This window comes from Physeter macrocephalus, chromosome 2, assembly GCF_002837175.3.
Source record: "Physeter macrocephalus isolate SW-GA chromosome 2, ASM283717v5, whole genome shotgun sequence".
Classification (NCBI taxonomy): domain Eukaryota; kingdom Metazoa; phylum Chordata; class Mammalia; order Artiodactyla; family Physeteridae; genus Physeter; species Physeter macrocephalus.
The window spans coordinates 95,165,147-95,182,968 of record NC_041215.1 but is presented as its reverse complement, the minus strand read 5'-3'; the positions used below and the strand labels follow the sequence as shown (position 1 = coordinate 95,182,968).

At 40.7% G+C, this 17,822-nt stretch overlaps 1 long non-coding RNA gene across 3 annotated transcripts in view; it reads left to right on the top strand.

The window, feature by feature from the left end:
• LOC114484373 (uncharacterized) overlaps nucleotides 1–17,822 on the top strand; it is a 210,092-nt gene that overhangs the window by 171,381 nt on the left and 20,889 nt on the right. Inside the window, exon 5 of one of the 3 annotated variants that reach the window (XR_008618882.1) lies at nucleotides 3,566–3,630. The exons of the other annotated variants lie outside the window; for them this stretch is intronic. This is a non-coding gene — a long non-coding RNA (uncharacterized lncRNA). Of the gene's footprint in view, nucleotides 1–3,565; nucleotides 3,631–17,822 lie in introns of those variants that run through there. 3 annotated transcript variants of the gene reach the window in all.

Sequence of the window (17,822 nt, the reverse complement as noted above, 5' to 3'; positions counted from 1 at the left end):
CATGCCGCGGAGCGGCTGGGCCCGTGAGCCATGGCCGCTGGGCCTGCGCGTCCGGAGCCTGTGCTCCGCAACGGGAGAGGCCACAGCAGAGGGAGGCCCGCATACCACAAAAAAAAAAAAAAAAAAAAGAATAAAACCCATGTTCATGAGAGGGGAATGTAAGAGCATTAAGATGGTGGTTCAAGATGGTTCAAGATAGTTCAAGATCGTGATGTAAGAGTATGCTGAACTCACCTCCTTCCATAAACATACCAAATCTAAAGCTATATTTGGAACAACTTTCTCTGTGAAAAAAAGAAACCAACAAACAAACCCTGAAAACTGGCTGAGTGACTCCTGTGCATCAGGCAAATGAGAGAAGGCCCACATCTAAGCGGGGGACACAATCCACTTTAAGCCTCACCCCCAGCATAGCTACCCACAGTCTGGAGGGAACTCAAAACCCAGAGCTTCTCACTGAGAAGCAAAAAGTTTGAACCCCCCATCGGCACCCCAACTTTTAAGACCTGCACCTGAGAGACAGCCCCAAAACATCTAGCTTTGAAAACCAATGAGACCCACAGGCTATAGCAGTCTGAGAAATGGCTCTTAAAGGGCTCACCTGCCCCCAGGGCCCAGCACAGCAGTCATCCACTCTGTATGGGAGAAGCTCATTTGCTTGTCTGGGAGCACTGACCTGAGGGGCAGGCATCTGATTTGACACACATTTGGGGCCTGCTTAGGTGCTCTCCAGGGATGGAGACTGGTGAGCATCATTTTGCACTTAACCCTTGGCCTTTTTCCAGTCGATGGATACCATCTTTTTTTTTTTTTTTTTTTTTAATTTAAGGCTTTTTCTTTTTTTTCTCCTTTAGCCAGTGGGTGCCATCTCTATCCTCTCTCTCTGCCTCACTTCAGCCAGTGGGCGCCATCTCTGAACCCTCCCTTTGCTGTTCTCCATAGTGCCAGTATCTCCCAGAGGGGAGTTTTTATACATGTCTGGTGCCCTGGCTTTACATCTGGTGCCCCAGTTTTTATGTCTGCCACCAGGGGATACCTCTACATAACTTGGCTCTGTTGGCTAGTGGGGCTTATAATGGAGGAAGAATTCTTAAAAGGCTACCTCCTTCAGGGCATAGCAAGTGGCAATAGACCCAGGCATTCAGTCTTTCTGTGAAAGAGGCCTATTAGCTTATCATCATAGCTGCAGCCTGAGGGGCAGGCTTCTAGTTAAACACGTCTAAGGGCTGACTGTAATCCTTTCTAGAGACTTTGAAAGACAGGTGCTATCTTCACGCTCTCCCTCTGCCTTGCTCCAGAGTGCCAGTATCTCCGGGAGGGGAGTTTTTACACATATCTGGTGCCCTGGTTTTTACTTCCAGTGCCCAGGTCTTTTCAGCTGCCACCCAGGGGATGTCCCTTGATTACCTGGCTCTGGTGGCCAGGGGGGCTTGCATTCCCAGGTCCAACAGGTCTGTAACAATTAAAGAGACAGTTCTTGATAGGCTAGCAACCCCCAGGGCACTGCACAGACAGACCACTGAAACACCCACCCCCCCGTCTCTCTGTATCACATTCCTAAAAGGAAGCTGTTTGCCCTTCAAATCTTCTTGCAGCTTCCCACGGGCTGGAACACAGTTGCGATGGTGGTTAGCCAGCTTCAACCATGCCTATGAGGAAAACAAGGAAAAGGTGGTAGAATAAAACAGAAGGAAGCTGCATGATTTACAGGAGCGGAGCTACCTTCCTACCAAAACTGCCCAGAGGCTCCAGACTGCTCTGTGAGAGAGAAATGAACGTGTATCTTGTTTGAGCCTCTTGGGGTCTCTTTGTTGGGGTCTCTTTGTTGGGGTCTCTTTGTTGCAACAGCTTATCCTATAACCTAACTAATATACCTAACACCTGTTTGTTCAACACACATTAAATTTCTACTATATATTAGATACTATCCTAGGTTCTAGAGATTTTTTTTTTAAAAAGAAGAATCAGGCATACTTCCTAGTCTAAAGAACTCTCAACCTAAGAAAGGAAAATTTGACTCAAAGGGTATTTTTTAACCACCTGTACTTTCACATGCATTGGTTTATTAATCCTCACCAAAAAAATGAGTTGTAAGTGGTATGATTGTCATTGTACAGCCAAGGTTCACCCATTTATTAGGCAGATATGCCACTGATCATCAGTTTCCTTGGCTATATAGTGGGTTCACTATGCATTTTTATCATCACCTTTGATCTAAGACTGCTTGTTAATTGGTCCTGACCAAACCAGTAAAACCATATTTCCATGGCCACGTTTGAGATTCCAGAATCCCATCTACTCTCCATCTTCCATCAACAGCTCCCAATTTTCATACTGAATTTTACTCTTTCCTCACTCTTGCCCAATTTAGTCCATGTGCTTGATGAAGACTACACCTTTGTCCTCACTCAGATGTAAAACATACTTCTTAGGCCTACACCAGTCGGTACATCACATTCTCTTAGCCATGGTGATTGGCTCAGGAATGAGCACAAGACTCAAGTCAGTAACTCTGAGTTCCTGGGGAAGCTGACTTGCTCTTGCTTTTTGGTCTTGAACTTGAGAGGATGGTAGGACTGGAGCACAACTGTGTAGAGCATGATACTGAAGCCACACAGAAGGCAGAGTTAAAAGATGGAGAGCAACCAAGCACTTGTGAATTGTTTAGCCTGAATCCAGCTATGCTTGAAGTTTGGAACCTCCATTTGGGCCTTTCAGTTACAGGAGACAATAAACTTCCTCTTAAGCCAGTTTGGGTCAGGTTTTCCGCTACCTGTAAACAAAAGAAGTCCATTCATTCCCTAGAGTCTTAGCCTGTGCTGAAGGTGAGCTATTTCTACTCATTAGTGGAGGAAATATACACCTTTCAAGTCCGTTTTTCATAATTTTATTGATTTCCAGAACCTTTAAGATTCTTGATAAACAAAAATATGCCATGCAAAATACAAGATGCTTTGTCAGCAGTAGTAATATACAGTCAATGGCCACCACTTTTAGAGAGATTTTATAACATTCATCTTATTTGATAATTTTGAATTTGCCACAGTTCCTGGCTTGTGTATTTTTAGCAATAGCATTGTTGACTTTCCATATTTGTGTGCTTTGAAATCTGATATTTGACCTAATTGTATCCTCCTAAACCTAAATGTAGTAGAGCATCAGAAAAACTTCAGGCTTTGGGGCAAAACCCCTAATGCATTAAATTTAAAGTCTTCCTGCACCATCATAAGAAGATAAAACTATTATTTTCTTTAGAGCTAATTTAATAGTACTGTTTTAAACCCCTTTCTCAGGAAACCATCAATTTATTATACTTGTTCAGATATATTGTTATAAAAATGGAGTGGATTAAACTGAATCACAATCTTCCCATCTAGGCTCATGAATTTGGTCTGGAGGAGCTAGCTATATTTTCATTGATTCTACTGAAAATTAATTTTTCTGAAATAAATTAAAGTTTATTTCACTGAAAGCTTTTTTCCACAGGCTTTGTGTAGTACGCACATTTATACATTATGCATCTGTGCTCGTGACTTTCATTTCTCCTTCGTGCTATCTCCCATAGATGAAGAAGGTGGAACAAAGGCATCAGAACTGTGTGTGAGGGACGCGTGATGGCTGAAAGTGTAGGTGTGCACGTGGGGGTGTGTGTTTTAGACTGCATCTGTTGGTGTGTGGGAGCAAAGGTCAAAGAGCAAGGATATGTGTTAGAATTCAGTGGCTGCTCAAAACTCTGCATAATGGCTTTATTTTTTATATCAGTCTTAAATTAAAACTCTGCTTTTCTGTTTTTGAGTGTGTGTGTGTGTGTGTGTGTGCACTATTAACAGATCTCAACTTAACATAAAGCAGATCTAATAGAATCCAGGAAATTTTAGGAAAGGGCTACATAGACCTTGATGTAAAGTGTCATCTGTCACCCTTAAAATGTAGCTGACATTTTACAACTCTATATTACTGTTATCTAATGTGTTTATTTTCAAATAATTTATATCTTTTTTCCACATACTGGAACTAGAAAATGTCCTTAATACTATCACACACTCACCTCAAACACCCCTATTCTTGTAGCAGTTTTTTAACATAAATTCTGATGCTATAATTTTTGGAAAGACTGATTTTTATAAACATAATGGGAGTATATTTTTTACTGTGATTTTTTCACAAAAATGCAATACATCAAGGGCACCTGTACAAGAATCAGTATTCTTGGATTCTACTTCTAGTCCTGACACTAACTTGGCACATAATCCTGAGTAAATAATCTTGTGATCCAAGACTCGATTTCTCATCTAAACTGAGGTGGTTTAATTACATAATCTCCAGGGTCCTTTCAAGGTCCATGACTTCCTAAAAGAGATGTAATTTATAAATCACAAATATTTCCTTGGTGATTAATAGGAAAGAATATGAAGTACTTTAGAAGCCTTACCCAAAATTATTTAATCTTAATTCTGGATAACGGATTTTTACATTTAGTTGGGAATAAAAATGTTTGAAATTATCCGTGAATCTTGCCCTTCTTGTCTTAATTTGAGATAGCCTTGGAGTAAAAAGGATATTAAATAATTACGATGCAATAAGCTTTTCAAAGAAAAGGAATTTGTTTTGGTCATTGCTAAATCCCCAGTTCCCAGAACAATGCCTGACATAAGGAAGGACTTAAAAATTGCTAAATGGGGCTTCCCTGGTGGCACAGTGGTTGAGAGTCCGCCTGCCGATGCAGGGGACACGGGTTCGTGCCCCGGTTCGGGAGGATCCCACGTGCCACGGAGCGGCTAGGCCCGTGAGCCATGGCCGCTGAGCCCGCACGTCCGGAGCCTGTGCTCTGCAACCGGAGAGGCCACAACAGTGAGAGGACCGCGTACCGCCAAAAAAAAAAAAAAAATTGCTAAATGAATAAACAAGAAAATGCCAAGATGGAGGGACTTTAAAACCCAATGGGAAAACAGAGTGAAGGCTTTGCAGGAAGGATGATAATTCAGCTAAGCCTATAGGGGTGAACTAGAGCTTGCCAAGCAGGGAAGGAGGAAAAGACATTCTAGGCAGAGCCAAATGTATTGTGGCAGAAACTGTGAGTTGTCTTCAATATTCATCCTTCTTCCTTTCCCAGGAACAGAATTCCTATGCCCATGACCACTGGAGTGAAGACTATATTTCCCATCTCTCTGACTAGGTTTTAGCCCACAGGGTTAAGTATCCCTTTGAAGTAATGTCTTTAAATGGAGGAGGATGAGCTTTTTTCTTCATTTCCTTCCTCCTCCTCACTGGCTGGACTGCAATGATTATGGTGACTTAGAATGTGCCAATTTAACCAGTATGAATTACTTTCCACAGAATTCCCTTTCCTGTATGTTTCCATTTTGGGCAGGCCACAGGGAGATTTTTGTGGGAGATCTAGAGTGCTTCAGCCATTTTGTAGCTCTCACCTCTTGTTGCTGATCTGCTGACTCACCTCATTGGTATGAGGCAGCACCTGGGTGTAAGGCAGCAACAGCTCCATCTTCCCCTGGATTCTCCTTGAGTGGCTGACTCCTGGGCCAGGTGTGAGTGTTTATCTCTGTGACAATGAGCCTTGGCTTCTGCAGGATATTCACACCACCAAGGTTAGAGGCAAAAGAATTGGCAGGGGTTTCAGTCTGTCCTCATGGGGCTCAGACCTCATGCTTTTGGGTTTTAGCTTGTTCTTGATCTCCATCATCCCCTCCAGACTCTGCCTGACTGTTGGACTTCAAGCTCCAGGTTCAGATGTGAAGACAACAGGCTTAAGAGACTTCTTAACCAGCTCCCACAATTCAGGAAGATCAAACCCCTGTGTATACATACATGCATACATATATCCATCCTAGTGGTTCTTCTTGGCTGATTGAACCCTGTGCTGAGAGTGGTGTGCTGCCATAACAAATGCCTAAAAGTGTGGGAATAGCTTTGGAACCAAGCAGTGGGTGGTGGAGGCTAGAAGGATTTTGAGAAGCATATTAAAGAAAACCTAAATTGCTTTGAATAGACTGTTGGTAGAAATCTGAACTTTGAGAATGCTGGTGGTGAAGGCTCGAAGGGAAGTGAGGAACAGTGGAGGAAGGGAGATCCTAGTTATATTGTGGCAGAAATCTTAGCAACACTGTTGTCTTCAGTTATGTGGAAAGCAGAGAATATGCCTAATGAACTTGATGATCTAGGTAAGAAGCTTTCCAAGCAAAGTGTTGAAGATACAGCCTGCTTATAGTAAGATGTGAAAGGAAAGAGATAAATTGAGAGAAGGACTGTTAAACTGATGATTTAAAGAATTCTCAGCCTCTTCAGACAGCAAAAGTTGATAAAATCAGGAAATGGTTTTTGAGTAAAGTTCAGATCCAAGGCACTGCCAGGAGAAAAAGTCTAAAGATAAAGCCACAAGTATGACTATAAAACCCTTTGTTAAGATTTTCAAAGGTCAAAAGTGGATCCTCAGAGTACTATTCAATCACACAATGGGCCTTTAAAAAGATGAAGGGTGTGCCTCACAGATCCTCTTAATCAAACACTACAGCCTCCAAGAAGTTTAAGAACTTGTCCCTCAGAAGTCTCTGCAGGACAAAAGGTAGAGAAGGGATTTTGTAGGTGTTGCTTTTGTCTAATGGATGAACTGCAGTGAGATTCACAAGAGTCCCACAAATTTTTTGAGAGAATTTTATCTACTAAAACACTGCCAGCTTGGACTGAAAGGGACAAAAACAGTATAAAATGATGTTGTTTTGATAGTACAGTATTGGATGGCATATTCCCCAAAATATCCAGAACTAATGGTTATTTTAAAAATAACTCACTATGAAGATGAAAACCTAACAAACCCAAGCCCACTGTATTAATTTTAACTTAAATTTTAATAAGGGAATTGACAGTAGTTGCTGTAACAATTAAATAAAAACAGTTGTCCAATATAAAACGCTTTCCATGCAAATAATAGTCACTCAAGTCCCAAACTACTCTACCCGTACACTCCTGAATTTACTAAAATGCTTCTGGGAAGCCTTGAATTGGGAGTCAAGAAACTAGTGTTCCAGGCCTAGAGACATCCATCAGCACTGTGACTTTGGGCACACCTATGTACCTTTCTCATCAAATGATTATCAGTCCCAATCCAGGGACCATCATCTACCTTTGCAATACAGCCTGAAATATAATTTCAAGATGAAAAATTATAAAGCTGTGTGTAGTGAGCTGCTTCATAAATATGCCCATATATTAACATTTTAGTGGCTAAGAAGCAGTGTTACTCTCTCATTGATGTTTTTCAATTCAATTAATTGGGTAATGTAAGTTCTAAGACTTTACATTTCTCCATGAAACCTAAAAAAACTGTTTTCAACTTGGAAGGGGAAAACTGAAACCTATAAACACTTTTATATTCCTTGATTCCAAATAAAGTTTGCTCACATCTGGATTGGATGTTCTCTCTCTCAGTGATGCCTTTGAATTCTAATGTTACATGGCTCTATCCCAATTTTGGCCCAAGACTCGGTCATCTTTCCTCACAGTCTAAGGCTACAGGAACTATTCTTGTCTCACCTAAACAGTCACCTTATGCTTAAACAACTTTCTGCACCTCCTACATTTACCCCTGATGTCAGCACATTCCTGGGCAATCCGGCTAATGGCTAAGTCAGGTTATCACAGTTGAACTAACCTGTCAAACTCAATGAATCTAAGCTGATAGTTAAGGAGTTCAAAGATGGATAGGGCCACTGGTAGTGAGGCAAACCCACTCCCCTCTTCCTATCTTTCATCACCCAGTACACATAAGCACACATACTACATAAAATGCAAAAAACACCCTTAACTCATAAGTCCACCATGCAAATTACCATTGGCCTTTGGGAATTTTTAACCCTTTTAAGAAGTCTTTGGTCAGGTAGGTATACAATAGAAACCATTGGCTTTCTGAAGTGGTGTCAGATTAAGACAGATATAAATACAGAGAGGGTATATGTACATTTAACTTATGCAACTTTAGGTACACATGAGAGAGGGAAAGAAAGAAAGAACAATTTGCAGAGTGAGAATGATTCTGCTCTCCATTCTACTCCATATGCTTAGGCACTGAAGTGATCATCATATGAGAAATGGCTTTCATTCCATCCTCGAGATCCTCATCTTTATGCTCTCGAGATGGTTGCCAGAGCTGGTCATTGGGTCTTCATACTTTTAACCAAGAGCAGAGGGAAAAGCAAAGAGAAAAAGTACACCTACGAACTGATTTTGCCCTTCCCCTAAAAAAGATGCTCTCCTAGATGTTCCTCCCAGTCACTCTGCTGACTTCTTATTGCCTAGAATGGGATCCCATCACTCTGCTTATATGGGAGATCCAGAGATTTTTGCTGTTTTGTCTTGTTTTTTCAAACTGGGATCATTGCTACCCCAATAAAATAAGGGTTCCTGGAGCAAAAAAGAGAATATCGCAAGGGATAATGAGTAAAAAGCAGTCTCTGTCGTGCACCACTTTTGTTTATTCTCACAGCTAGCTACAACTTAGTCATCCCTATATTTGCTTTTGACCCATGAGCAATAGGAAAAAAAGAATTATGCATTCTCCTTCTCACTTTCATAATATACAAAAATGAATAGAATATAAGCAGCTAAATTAATCATAGTCCATTCATATAATGGAATATTATGTAGCCATAGAAATTTGGAGAAAAACCCTTACTAACATATAAAATACTCATTTTATATTAAGCTGAAATAAATAAGCTTCCAAAACAAAATGGGTAGTATAATCCTATTTTGAAAAAAAAAAGTGTTACAAATGTATATGTGTTACAAAGGTGTTTTATACACACACACGCACACGCACACACACGCATAGGAGAAAATGACTGAAAATACACACCAAAATCTTGATAGTGATTAGCTTTAGAATGTAGGATAATAAGAAATTTTAATTTTCCAATTAAATTGAAAAATTTTTTAATTTTCCAATTAATTTTCCAGTTAATTTTCCAAGATCCCATAAAAGGGCTCTTCTGTATTTTCCAGTGTTTTAATAATAAACCTATTACTTTTGTTTTGAGTAAGCAAATGCCTTAAACTATATTTTAAAATTATTAGCTCCCTTTCAATTAGAAAATATTCTGAGATAAAACCCAGCTATCTTTTTGCAGCAAACCAATATGAAGTTTCTGTGTATTCTTTAAGATTGTATTTGTTTGGTTATTTGTCACCAAATCTATTGCAAGGCATTTTTATTTATGAATTATCAAACACAATCCTAAATCTTTGAAGGAGATAGAAGAATCATGAGATTCAGTAAGGGTTACTGCTGGTTTCCTCTTTCAAAAATTGGCATTCTTCAAATTATCTCATTATTTGTGCAATTAGTGAGCTCCTGGTATACTATGAAAGGCTATAAAATGCTTTATGAATTTCATTCTGCCCATTGAAGATAACTGATGGTATTAGTTATCTATTGGTGAGGAACAAATTAGCTCAAAACTTAAAGCAGCAAATATTATCTCGCTATTTCTCTGGTTAGGAATCTGGGTACAGCTTAGCTAATGTCCTCTGGCTCAGGGTTCCGTGTAATCAAGGTGTTGACCAGGGCTGCAATGTAATAAACTATAGTCATTTTGAGGTTCAGCTGGGGAAGATCTGCTTCCAAACTCACACATAATTGTTGGCAGGATTCATTTCCTCCAGGCTGTTAGACTAAGGACCTCAGTTCTTCTCTGGCTGTTGGCTGGAGACCGCCCTCAGTTTCTTGCAATGAGGGCCTCCTTATAAGGCCGTTCATAACGTGGCAACTGGCTTCAAATAGAGTGAGCAAGTGAGAGACCAAGAGAAGGTAAGCAAGATGCAAGTCTTTTGTTGCCTAATCTTGGTGGTGACATCTTATCACTGCTTCTATTCTATTCATGAGAAGCAAATCACTAACTCCAACCCACACTCATGGGCATGAATACCAGGAGGAAAGATCCTCGGGAGCCATCTCAGAGCTGCCAACCACACTAACCAAAGCATAGTTTTCCAGCATTCTTATTTCAAAGTTGTATGCAAAGTTCTGCTACAAAGATACAGAAATCTGTTCAGCATCTTTGTCAACATATGCCTCTGTGTATTGGGGATAGGTATAGGCTTTTACAAATCAGTGAAAAGAGTTCCAAGCAGAACTAAACTCAAACTTTTAAAACCCACAGCAAGAAAAACCATGTGGTTCTTCCTGGTCTTCAGAGTAGAGCTGCCCACAAGTGGATGTTATTGTATTCTAGATACTGATTCCCTAGTGGAATGGGGTGTGACGGTGTGCCCCAAGATTCCTGCAAATGACAAACAGAACAATGTCCTTTACTTCCACTCTGTCAAGATGCAAGAATTGCAGTCCAGGAGGTGCTTTACCACCTGGCGCCTCCTTCAGCAGGCCACTTAGAGCATACCAACATGGACTCAACATGAATGATGAGGTCCTGCTGGGGGAGTATGTGCTCTGGGTGCCCAAATTGCAGAGAGGGTGGGATTGTGGAGCTTGGATGGAGGCTTCTGACCTGTGTAGCTCCTGACCCAACATTAGCCCTAAATCTCTATTTTCATATTTATTCAATGTTCCCATCCATTTGCAGTCAATATGTTTTTTTTTTAGGGATATCTAAGCTAGCTGCATGGTAACTACACTACAGTGCATGCATGATAGTAACACACTAAGTGAATTTGTAAATTTTTAATAAAATTCAAAACCATTCATAGTATCACAACAAATGTCAACATTATATTTGTCAGTGAAGGAAAGGAAGAGCTATTAGTCTTTAAATATGTTTTTAACCGCAGTGAATTTTTGAATTGCTATTTTTTTTTTTTTTTTTTTGTGGTATGCGGGCCTCCCTCTGCTGCGGCCTCTCCCGTTGCGGAGCACAGGCTCCGGAGCGCAGGCCCAGCGGCCATGGCTCACGGGCCCCGCAGCTCCGCGGCACGTGGGATCCTCCCAGACCGGGGCGCGAACCCGGTTCCCCTGCATCGGCAGGCGGACGCGCAACCACTGCGCCACCAGGGAAGCCCTGAATTGCTATTTTTAAAAGGTTTTACTTTTTCTCTCACCTATTTGTGAACAGTTTCTCATTAATAGAGACTACCAAGAATCAGAAGAGCTCTTAATTGAAGAGCACTGATAAGAATTACACGTAGCCATCTCAAGCATAAATTGCAGCAAAAAATGAGTCATGTTTATGGAAGCAAGATCAAATTTATCATTAAAATTTCAAAATATTTTATTTGGAAATTTCAGATAAATTCAAGATCTAATAGCTTCCCTTATACTTTGTATTGTACTTCTTTATCATAATTATAGTATAAATTAAATGTGATAGGTGGTTTTACCAAGTCCAACATAGAGGTCCCCAAATCTCCTCTGGTTTATCCCAATTTTAATATATGCTATGACCTTAAAGAAAGTTTGCTTCTCAGCTTTTTACTTAACATTTTATAATCTGCTCTGTGTTGCTTAGATCTGGAGGTCTGCAAATTACATTTCTCAGGCTCTTTGCCAGTGGCTTCCTGTTAGTATCTGCCAATGGCAGGCATTGGGAAAGATCAGAAGGTTGGAGCAAGGGAGAAATGTTCTACTTTGAAATTCAACAGCAGCAGCTACTATGGCAGCAGAGAGGCTGTTCAGCTACAGACTCCAGCAGCCAGGCAGCAGCAGAATCTCTTTGTTGATTATAACCCTAGCCCTTAACTGATTACAGGGACAACTGTGACAATTCCAGTCCCAGAAGTGGCAGCATCCTGAGCTGCCCAGTGGCTGGAACAGGTTCATGGGGTCCAGACAAGAAGAATCAGGAGCTTTCAGATCTCTGTGTATCACATATTCCTCCTTTTGCTCCTTCAGCCCTTCTGATACTTTGTATTAAATCCCTCATGTTTGAAATACCTACCATGGTTTCCATTTTCCTGACTGAATGCAGAATAGTATGTTGAGTTTTATGTGAAGAGGAATTACTTTCCTACTCTGAAAGGCCCTAAAAGCTCCTTGGAAAGGAGACATGAAGGTTGGGTTAAATCTTGGTCCATGGGGAGTGTTTGAAGACATGTCACTCCAGGTTGTCCCCTTTTTCCTAAAGCATGGAGAGAGGGCACTGAGGATAGGCAGTGGACAAAGAAAGAAGGATAGTAGCAGCAAATGACTTACAAATCTACTGAGTGGACCCTTAAAAGCCACTGGCAAGTTCTGATTATCTGGATGGGGACTCCTCCTTCAAAATTGACCTTGGTGTCAAAAAAATATTCCTGTATTGCTGATCTCTCATAGTTGCAATCTCATCTCTTAGTTACAGTCTATACTTTTCTTTGGTGTTTTCTTACTTGGTATTATTAGCAGCTTTGCATCCTATTAGAAAATTATTACCTCTAAAGAGCATGTTGAATCAATTTATCCAGATGGCCTGAATTACAAATGTCAAATATTATTATTTCCCCAGAATTAGAGAAAAACTTATATATATTGGTGTGGCCCTTCTCTTGGCTCACCAGCTATTGAATAAGTGAGGTGTTTTCTTCATTCCTTATTTGATCTAAGATCAACAGAATAAAAGTTCTTAAAATACACACTATAACTCTAGAGAGATATAAAAATCACTTCATTTTTATTTTTATTTATTACTTTTTTGGGGGTTTGCTTTTATTTATTTGTTTATTTTTGGCTGCGCTGGGTCTTCGTTGCTGCGTGCAGACTTTCTCTAGTTGCAGCGAGCGGGGGATACTCTTCGTTGCAGTGTGTGGGCTTCTCAATGTGGTGGCTTCTCTTGTTGTGGAGCACAGGCTCTAGGCGCGCGGGCTTCAGTAGTTGTGGCACACGGGCTTAGTTGCCCCACCAGCATGTGGGATCTTCCCAGACCAGGGATCAAACCTGTGTCCCCTACATTGGCAGGTGGATTCTTAACCACTGGACCACCACGGAAGTCCCCAAATCACTTCATTTTTAGACTCTTTCTGTATCAACTGATTAGTTGCATTCCAAGATATTTTGTAGCATTTCCAGAAAAGTCAGCTGTTGGTTAAGATATCATGTGAATTATATTTCACTCTTAAATTCCTCATATAGGGACTTCCCTGGTGGCACAATAGATAGGACTCCACGCTCCCCATGCCGGGGCCTGAGTTTGATCCCTGGTCAGGGAACTAGATCCCACATGCATGCCGCAACTAAGAGTTCGCATGCCACAGATGGGGAGCCCATGTGCCGCAACAAAGGAGCCCGCGAGCTGTGACTAAGGAGCCTGCGAGCCGCGACTAGGGAGCCCACCTGCCACAACTAAGACCCAGCACAAACAAATAAATAAATGTATATTTTTTAATTCCTCAAATACTTGCAGAAAAGGCAAATATGCCTATATTAATTACCTTCACAACTTAATGTACATTTGCTTACGTGCAAACAAGGTTTGCTGTGCAAGACACGACAACACAGCAGACTCAAACTGCAGCCTCATGCTCTGCATCTGCTTCATAATGCCCTGGAGTGATTTTTAGAGAGTATCACAGGTTTTCTCCACTTCCTCTTTGCCTTTACCTCCCCTGGAGCCATGTGAGAATGGAGAAGTGTTCAAGGTAAAGGCTCATTCCTGGAGAACCTGGGTAGGCGTAGAATATACCAGCATGGCTGAGAAGAAGAAAGCAATTAATTATATATCCTTTCTGCCCCATTTATTTTGACTTTCATTGAAATGAAATTTCCACAGGGAAAAGTGCATTTTGCTTTAAACCCCAAACTGTCCATTCCTAGTAGTGGGCTTGTGATTGGATATGAAACATTATACTCAGAGCTAGCATGTGAACTGCAGCCCTTCTTTACCTCTGTTGTGTGGGGTGTGTGGGATGTATGTGAAATAGCAATTAATGATGCTCAGCTTGCCTTTTGGAGTCATGGTATCTATATGTTTTTAATGGCTTTCAATGTAGTGATTTCCAGTAAGGCTTGTTTGCAGAAATAGAAAGAGAATCCATTGTAAACACAAAGGTCTCAGTTGATGTTAATCTTAATGCAATCATATTAAAGTTATGCAGGGAAAGTTTACAGAATACTAGCCCAAAGATTTATTGTATAACATCAAATCTCCAACTTCCTGGGCTCTCTTTCTTTAATAATTCAAGTTCAAAGATCTTATTTAATCCAAAATTGTATAAATATCCTTTTGCAATATGCTTTCTTTCTGAGACTTACTCTGTGTCATATTCTTAAATTTATGCTTGATGCTAATATGCATTTGACCATATTTCCCGAAAATCTTTCTATAGTTATTTTTATGCCACCACCCACCACCTTCCTTTATGTATTTCTTGTACTCCTGTTTTTCTTCTTGGATTGCTCAAGAGTCTGTTGTGAGAGCAGAAATGAGCTGAGAACTTCACATACTTAAGGCCACTGCCACTGAAAGTTCTGCATTATCAAACTGAATCTGTCTTCACTAGGGGAAAAATATTTTGCCTCAACCTGCCTGCAGCCCAGCCCAGACTTTGAAATGTCTTTCTAATCATATAGGATCTCAGAAGGTGTGGTTTGAATGTACAACCATCAAATAATAACAAAAGTCTTCAGGGCCTATCTGAATATGCTGCTTTCTTTAATAAAAATGATTGATTCCTTTTGGAGAATCTCTAGGCTAGAGGGGCAGCTAAACTACCAGGACTTTACCCTGCTCATGAAATTCACCTTTCCCTTGAGAAAGATGACTTTTTGCATTCTGATCACAAAGAAGTTAGTATTTCCTAGCTTTGCTCATAGCACAACTGAAAAAGTCTTTTGATTCAAGGCAGGGAGATCACAAAGGGGAAACGAAAGGGAGATCAAAGAGGGGAAACGAAACACACAGTCCTGAAAGGAGCTCACACACCTCAGTGTAAGGGGACTTGCTGGGGCATAGGATGAAAATATTAAGATGTTCTACATCTATTTTTTTTATCTCATCCTTTGAACATCTTGTGTATGTTCTGTGATGTACAGAAAATGTCAGTGTAATGTACATGTATGTAATATATACATTAGTACATGCAGAGTTGAAGATACATGTTCAAATTTGTTTTGCGGTACATAATCCAGAACATTTGGAGACCACTAGTCCAGAGTATACAGCTTATAAACCATGGATGGTTTTCTATCCCATAAAGAATAAAAATTCTTGCTTAAGAGTTTCCTTTCGCTTAGTCAAATCTATTGATCCAGGTCAAAGGAGAAAGGAGGGGAAGGTTTGTTATTATTTTTGGAGACACACATCAAAGGGAGGTAGGAGACACAGTAACCTATTTTCCCTGTAGAAAAGAAGAGGACAAAATTTTAGTTCTGCCTTGAGAGAGATTGGGAAGGTTTTATGGAAACGGATTCTCAAAAGAAGTTTGTCATTGAAAATGGTAATAGAATCTTGATAAGAGAAGGTGAGTAAGGGACTTTTTGAGAGGGAATTAACAGCATAGACAAAGGAAAAAGGAGGTAAAAATGCAAGGCTTTTTCAGCGAGCAGTGTGAGGTTCCATATGGCTAACAATTATAGTACAATAAGTGAGAGAGAATCAGACAGGCATGTGGCTGAGGCCAGTTCATGGAGGCCTTGAAAGCCTTGCCAAGCAGTTTAACATTATTCTGAAATCAATGAGAAAAAAAACTGAAATTGTTTTGATTTTAAAAGTAGAAACTCATTTATTCCAAGATTTACATTAGGAAGATGAAGTTGGCAGCACTGTGTATCAGTGTGACTGGGAAAAGAATAGTTAGGGGAACGATTGTCCGGAGGAAAGTATGATGGCCTAAATTATAAAAATAATGGTGGTGAGAATGCAGAGCACACATTCAGGAGATGTTATAGAGATATATTTGGAAGCACTATCAGCCAACTGGATGGGAGAATTTTGATTCTGAGATTATAAGATTAAGGGACTGGAAGAATGGTGGTACTATTGACTGAAATCGAGCTTCAAGGAAGAGTAGTTCTTGGGTTAGCAGTGAGGAGGGGGGTGACTTAGGTTTTCTGAATGATGGAGATTTGCATGCAGGAAGTTTGGGGGATTTTGGTGATTTTCTAGGAGGACTAACAGGACTTGGTATATAGTTGTACTCACAGATATAATTAATCACAGTAACAAGATATAAGGAAAAATTAGCAAAGGGAAAAAGGTACATGGGACAAAGCCTGGAGGAAATCAGGCACAAGTTTCCAAGAGTCTTCTCCCAGTGGAGTCACACAGGAGTTGTGAGGCAACATGCATGCAATGTTGCCTACCAGGGAAGCTCATTAGAGACTCAATGCCCAGCGTTTTATTTGTGGCTGGTCACGTAGGTATTCTTGACCTAGCACATACAAAATTTCAGATCCCCAGAAGGAAAACAGGTATTTAGCATAAACCACCTCGTTTTTACAAACAGTCTGGGCACTGTGAGCTGCTCCTGTCAGTTCTGGGAATGGTATAAGCCCAAGTTCCCAGATACCAGCCAAGGGCCAAACTTCTAAGCAGATGTTTTGAAGGATAGCAGCCTCAGTCTGCTATGCCAGCTCTTTTCTGCACAGGTGGAATATCACCTATGTAGAGGAAAGGGAAGCAGGACTGGGAAGAGAGAAAATTTAAACCATGAAGCAGTTGCATCAAAGGCCTCAGCCAATCCCAAAGATAGCTCTGAAGCTGGGTGACCCTTCAAATCTATCCTAAATCAAGCCCAGGGGGCCAGAGTTTCCTACCACAACATTGACCAGGCATTGTGAGCTCCCTTCAGCTGAGAGCAATTCTTAGAGAAGGAAGGAAGGAAGGGAGGAAGGGAGGGAGGAGGAAGGAAGGAAAAAATTGAGCCCTCTATAGGCAATCTCCCAGAAAGCTGGGTCAGTGAGTGTTCTGTCCTATGGTCAGCACACACCAGCATCCACCTCAGAGGACATGATGAATTGAGTGCTCTTAGTTGTATAAATGGCACCATTCCTTTTTTGCTAATGGGATCCAACCACTTTGAAAATGTTAGAATTCTAATAGCAGAAACTGAGTTCCAGGGGGTCTAAATACAAGCATATAATGGTGTATAGGTATATAAGACAAGCTATAAGCGTATGTAGAACAGAATGTTTCTAAAACATCTTGGCACCTAAGGGCCCTCAGAACAGCCCTGAATTTTCTCTAGAAAATTGTATGAGTAGCTTTACCGATCAGGTACTGGCATATGCCTAAATTCTATTACTAACCCCCCATTAGCCACTTAGAGGAATTCTGCATTGGAATGCTTCCCCCAGGACAAAGGAATATGCTCCACTGGCAGACAGAAGTAGCATCCTATCCTTTTTTTTTTTTAATAAATAAATAAATAAATATATTTATTTATTTATTCATTTATTTATTTATTTTTGGCTGCATTGGGTCTTCATTGCTGAGTGTGGGCTTTCTCTAGTTGCAGTGAGCAGGGGCTACTCTTCATTGTGGTGCACAGGTTTCTCATTGCATTGGCTTCTCTTGTTGCAGAGCACAGGCTCTACATGCATGGGCTTCAGTAGTGGTGGCTCGCGGGCTTCAGTAGTTGTGGCTCGTGGGCTCTAGAGCACAGGCTCAGTAGTTGTGATGCATGGGCTTAGTTGCTCTGCAGCATGTGGGATCTTCCCAGGCCAGGGCTCAAACCCATGTCCCCTGCATATGCAGGCGGATTCTCAACGATTGCACCACCAGTGAAGTCCCAGCATCCTGTCCTTTAAATGAGAAAGAAAGAACCCAATTTCCAAGTAATTATACTCACAATGATAATCACACATCATTTTGCTTGACATCTTGGTTTTCACATCTCTTTTACAGATTTTAGGTCTTCTGATCTCATGTAAATTTCAGCAGGTAGTGTTA